The sequence below is a fragment of the Podarcis tiliguerta genome (genome assembly GCF_965153285.1).
Source record: "Podarcis tiliguerta genome assembly, chromosome: 9".
NCBI lineage: Eukaryota > Metazoa > Chordata > Lepidosauria > Squamata > Lacertidae > Podarcis > Podarcis tiliguerta.
Window position 1 is genome coordinate 53,520,081 of NC_139542.1, and position 6,695 is coordinate 53,526,775.

The window sequence follows — 6,695 nt, forward strand, 5'->3', positions numbered from 1 at the left end:
AAAATGCCTGCTTCCCTGTAATTAGTCTCATTTTATTTTATATGGGGTTCTTTAGAACCCTTTTAATATGGTTAAAAAGATTTTCCCTGAGGGAATGTAAGTGGCAAGTGCCTTTCTGTTGAGATCAGAACAGACTATTCCTGAAGAGACAATGGAGGAGGAGGAGTTCTGAACACGGGGAAGGAGGAGACAAGGAGGGATCTAGCTAAAATTTAAGGAAGGAGAAAGAAGATATGTCAGCTACTATGGGTCATCATTGAGGAAGGGGTAAGGTGTCTGGAAAAGAATGGGATGCACCCCCAAAATATCAAAGTACCAGAATAGGGAAGAAGGATTTCTTGGTGGCAGCCCCTAAATTATTGAACTCCTTTGCTACTCAAATATGCCTAGTGTCCTCTTTTCACATCTTCTTCAGTATACTGATGTACCCTTTTACTGAGTCCTTTGACAGTTTCAGCTTTTTGTTGTTGAATCTATACTGTTTTGTTTTGGTTGGGACTGTTTTACTTGTTTTTATGATTGCATCTTTTGTATTTGTTTTTATATCTATATGATTATATTCCTGTAATCTGCCTTGGCCTGTATTGTGGAGGGCAGGTAAGAAATCTTATTTAAAAAGCATTTAAAATACTACAGCTAGAGAGATAGAGGGGAGCAGGTAAAATTCACAGCTCTTGAAATGTGAGATTGCATTTGGGCATTAGCCATCCTCCAGCTCCCATTCATTCTAACTCCTTATCAAGCATTGGCCTCCTTCCTTCAACTTTGTCTGATTCAGTGACACGTCACCTATTTCAGAACAGATAAGGAAAGTTATCTGGCTGAACTGAATAGTTACAGAGAACCAAGTATAAAAGTCAGCATTCATCATCAAAGCCCCCTGAAGAAGAAAAACTTGTTAAAGATAGAATCTGTGCAACCAGGACTAGGAGGGAAAATGCAAAGGAGGAAACTGAAACTACTAATGATGCCAAATGATAACAACATAACAACTCTGCAAATAACAGAATCAAAGCAGGTATGTAAACACTTTTTCATTTCAGTTCTTAAGAGGAGAATCCAAATGGTAAACATGAGATTATTTGCAACCACAATGACCTCACCATGAGATCTTCCAGTACTATATTGATAAATACTATAATGATAAAACTTCCAAAACACTACACCTTCCCGTTCAGAGGTTGGTTATTTCATGGCCTTTGTAAGAATAAAGTGAGCTCAAGCGATTAAGAGCTCTTAATCAAAAACAGGGAAATGCATTTAATCTATAGATATAGTTACAGTTGCACGGATTGTAGAACAGGCATGCAAATCTTGTTAGCATCATTATCCCTTCAATTGTCACAATATCCATGCGATGAAAGAAGATCAGTAAAATATATTATTTCCTGTGAGTTGCATAGCCATTATAAATGTTCTGTCCTGTTCCTACACTTCTTTGTGAAATAAGTTTTGCCTTATTCACTAGTAGAATGCATGTTTAACCAATATGTTGCTTTGGGTTCATTAAGATGACACTGGATCATAAAGACATTGATAGTCTTAAAACCCCCCACAAAACTTTAATTCAGTCAGTGTACAGCAAGGTGACAATCAGGTGGCAAGGTGAGTTAGCTCTATGAGAATGTGGAGTGAAAATGTATCATATTCTCAGGTTCATGGTAACTTCTCAAACCAGTATCCTAAGGCAGGAATCACCTCTAGATGTTTTAAAACTATGGCTCCTATAACCTATAGTTCATGGGTCATGCTGCTTGAGGCTGATGGGAGTAAGGGGCAAAGGTTCCCAACCACTGTCCTAAGATACCAAGCTTCTGACCATTTCCTGTTAATGTCCCCAAAGGAGGAAAGAAACAACAGCCTGCAGACCGTTACTATTTCATGGGGAGGTTTAAATTGCACACCAATAAATTTAGGTTTGTGTGATCAATGTGGATTGTGGTGCTCTAATGCAACAAACCCACCTAAAAGCCCTAAACAAACCAGACTTTTTGAAGTAAGTGGTTGAAAGAATACACTAAAAAGGGTGGGATTAACAATCGATTATCAGGAAGATCTGTAACCTCTGCACAAACAAATCAGGATGAATGCTTGTTCAATAAAGAGCAGGCATCATATAACTTCCACACAAGCCTTGTGAAAACAAATCAGGATGAATGCTCAAATAAACAGGTTGTCTGGAAGCCACCCAGGATTCAGTAGCAATAGGCGGTGTTAGAAACTGAGATACGAAAGCTAGGAGCTAAATGGCACCTTAAACCTAGGTTATGGGCACAACAACGGAATGTCTGAATGGGCTTTTTATAACAAGAATACAAAGCTGAAAATGAATGAACTGCAGCTAAAATATTACATTCAGTTTTCACATGATCTAGTCTTCCCACTGCCCACCCCTCTAATATTCTTAAGAGGGTCTCTTATCCAGTCTTCAGAGAGTAGCTGGAAGTGGGGAGGCAGAAAAAGGTCCTCCTTTTCTTCCACTCTGCAGTTTTAATTTGAAATTTTTGGCGCAGTACTGCGGCCAGAGCTCAGAAACTGCTCGTGCTAATGAAATTCCCTGTTGAAAATGCACCTAGAACAATGGGAGTTTCGAACACTGGAGGCAGAACATGTTGACCCGTGGGCCTCCATTAGCTCAGGGCTGAGGTTCCCCACCCTTGCTTTGGTCTGAAGTCCCCAAGGCTGCAGAATTCTGGATTTCACCAGCATCTATCTCTAACAAAAGGTTGTCATATCTTTTCCTCACCAGGTCTGAACTTATGCTGGGCAAAGGTTCTGATACACAGTGTCCCTGTCAAGAACAATGAAACTGCCAATGAAGAGGGGAGGTTGCTACAGCAGCAGACTATGCGATGAAAAAGGCACAGAGCCATTGAAAGACACAACCATTCCAGTTGATGGATGGGTATTAATGTTTTGCATGCATTGTAGATGTTTACGGGTATCTTTTGCCATGCTTAAATGGGTGCCAAGAGTGGTTGCAGCAGAGGGCCCTGGCATGATATTCACCAGCAGTGAACATGAGGGCAACACTTACAGATTTTTTAAAAAAGCATACTGTATTTTTCGCTCCATAGGGTGCACCGGACCATAGGGCGCACCTAGTTTTTAGGGGGGGGGAAATAAAGAATTCCCCCCCCAGCCATGGGGCTGGGGTGGGGGAAGCCCGAGCTTCCCCTGACCCCAGCCCCCAGAACAGACTGCTATCCGCAAGCCTTCAGAGCCTGGCGGTGCGCACTGACCCCTCTCATTCTCCAGGCTTCAGGCAGCTATCCACAAACCTTCTGAGCGCGGTGCTGCTATCCACAAGCCTTCAGAGCCCGGTGGCAACTCCCGGGGCGCTCAGAAGGCTTGCAGATAGCTGCCTGAAGCCTGGAGAGCGAGAGGGGTCGGTGCGCACCGACCCCTCTCGCTGTCCAGGCTTCAGCAAAAGCCTGCATTCGCTCCATAGGATGCACACACATTCCCCCTTCATTTTTGGAGGGGAAAAAGTGCGTCCTGTAGGGCGAAAAATATGGTAAGTTGTAATTTTCTTCTTTGTTTCTGCATGAATTCTTGTATTTCAGTATCACTTTAGGTCAGACATGTGGCTTCTCATTTGTTAAAAGGATTATTCATGAAGCTATCAGGTGTCTGGGTCACAGAAAACACAGTAGGCAATCAAATCAGAGACACGGCAGTGTTGTCTCCAAAGGAAGCACTTCGTTTCCCTGAATCTCCTCCCCCCTCTCCCATGAATGTCAAGTTTTTTAACCAAGCGAATGGCAGCAATTCACTTATATGAGAGAAATCAAAGGGTTGCATATGAGGTAAGGTTCAAACTATATTCCTCACTGGCCCTACTCTCTGGGGTAAGAGGCAGATTTAGTCTCCCCACAACTGTGTCCCAGATTGTAGCCATTGAGAACCAAGCCTGCTTCTATCCTTAAATGCTTCATGTCAGGGATGGGGAATCTGTGGACCTCTGGCTGTGGTTGGGTTGCATCTCCCATCATCTCTGATCATGCTGAAATGTCCAACACCATCCAGAGCACCACAGGTTCCCCTCTTCCCTGCTGCAGCATCAGATTTAGGGCAGTGTAGAAGTTCCCCCACTCAGGATGCTGAGCTGGTGCCAAATTGATAAGATCCATAATCGAGAAGATACATTTGGGGGCACCAAATTTTTGCCTCACTCAAGGCACCATATTACCAAAGCCCACCACTGCCTCTTATATATAAATAGCCTAGGTTCTGTTTCTCTTACTTTCTCTCACACAGGTATCTTAATGAGATCCACCATTCTGAATCTGGAACGGAAGTGCTTTCCTTTAAACTGGTCCCCAGTTCTGCATCAAATTTCATGCCCTCTTATTCCTCTCAAAGTCTGTAAGTACGTTTCAGCTCAGTTTACTGCAGCAGGAAACATGTAATTCTGTAGGAGTAGCTAAGGTGATCTGGTGCCTTTCAGAACTAACAGCACAATTTTATGCATGTTTGCTGTTCCATTTAACAGGGTCTACTCCCTGGCCTATTACATGCAGTTAGGATGCTGCAATCTCAGAGTTGCTAAATGCAAGCCCCAATGAACACAGTGGGACTTGCTTCCAAGTAAACCTGAACAGCAGTAGTTCCCAACTGGTGGTCTGTGGACCCCAGGAGGTCTGCACAACCCACCCATGGGGTCTGGGACACCATTGACATAACAAAAACTACCATAGAGATACAGTAACAACATTTTCAAAAATAGGAGGTCCATGGCTTGACTTTTGGAAAAGAACAAAAAACAAGGGGTCTGCAGTACTTACAGTAGCTAACTGGGAACCACTGCTGCAATATAGCAAAGATATAGGATTGATTTTTAGTGGATTTACAGGTAACTATGACAGACTGTAATCTAAAGGCATATTTTGCATGAGGAGTGGTCTAGAAATATTTGTAAAAATAAAATCAACTTACTGCATCATATTGCCTAAATACAATAAGAATGGACAACATTCAGCCCAATGAGGGCCAAGCACATAGGGGTTCACTCACAGGTGGGAGACCACAAGAAAAATGGCGTCACAAACCTAGGGGTATCAGGCATGGTGCTTGCCTTAGCCCCACCGCATGCCTAGGTGTCACAATTTCCCACAGCGCTCCTCATGTAAAATTCCCTGCAGTGGCACTGTGTGCTATAGTGTTCAGTGTGAGGGACTAGGCCCTGGGGGTATGTGTGTGTGGAGTAAGGTAAAGGTAAAGGTACCCCTGCCCGTACGGGCCAGTCTTGACAGACTCTAGGGTTGTGCGCCCATCTCACTCAAAGAGGCCGAGGGCCAGCGCTGTCCGGAGACACTTCCGGGTCACGTGGCCAGCGTGACATCGCTGCTCTGGCGAGCCAGAGCCGCACACGGAAACGCCGTTTACCTTCCCGCTAGTAAGCGGTCCCTATTTATCTACTTGCACCCGAGAGTGCTTTCGAACTGCTAGGTTGGCAGGCGCTGGGACCGAACAATGGGAGCGCACCCCGCCGCGGAGATTCAAACCACCGACCTTTCAATCGACAAGCCCTAGGCGCTGAGGCTTTTACCCACAGCGCCACCCGCGTCCCCTCCCCGCGTGTGTGTGGAGACCAGGGTTCAAATCCCCACAGGGCCGTGAACCTCACTGGATGACCAGGGTTACTGTGTCTCAGCCTAAATGTTGTGGGCAGGCCTTTTTTCCCTAGCCAGAACTCACCTCTCAGGTGGGCTCTGTAATGCGAGAGAACGAGGGAGGCGTTCACAATGAGTTCTGGCACCAATTTTTTTTAGAAAAATAGCACTGGTTGTGAGGGATTAAATCACGAGGGGGAGAACCTGGAGCTCCTTGGAGAAAAAGGAGGGATGCAAAGCAGTAATATAAAATGGCGGCTTGGCAACCCAGTCCCACGGCAACCCAGTGAGGCAGGGCAGCTTGCCCAGAGCCAGCCCATAGGGCCATCATTACCTAGGGGTACAGGAGTGTGGGGCATCTGGGTGCCAAAATCTGGGGGGTGCCCGGTGCCCGCCGCTGAAGCCACCTAAGCTCTTAACTATCTACCTGTTGTGAAATAATAAATAATTTTGATCAAGCTAGAAAAACAAAATACATATATACCTAGGTATCACCAAAATGTATGCCTACTGTTTCACTAAAGGACTTTCAACTTTGTGTGCCCATTTACCAAAGACCTGCCGCGCCAGCAGCAGCGCTTGACATTCACGACTGTGGCACTTGTCAGACTCAAGGATGGCGCTTGTCATTCTCAACGGCGCTGTGCGTGCGGAATTAACTAAATTTGGGGGCGCTGGGCGGATCTTTGCACCCCAGCGGCGCATATGCTAAAGACAGCCCTGCTGGCCCACCCATGAGGCATGGTGAGGTGACCGCCTCAGGTGGCAGGACCCACGGGGACAACAGATCTCGATGTCACGCTTCCTCACCCCTTCCTGATGTAGATCTTCCCTTCCCCTTATTCCCTGGCAGGGCGCAAGGGAGAATTGGTGGGGTCCGCCTCAGGTGTCCAAATGCCTTGGGTCTCGCCTTGCCCCGGGTGCTGACAACCCACGCAACGCCACTGGGTCTCGTCTCCCTGGGTCTGTCCTGGCTCGCCTCCTGCCCCCAAAGTCTGTTGCCCTTGCCTTCGGTTTGGTTTCCCTCCCCGGCGCGCCCTTGGCGTCTCCCTCCCCACCCACCCCCGCCGCCTCCCCGGC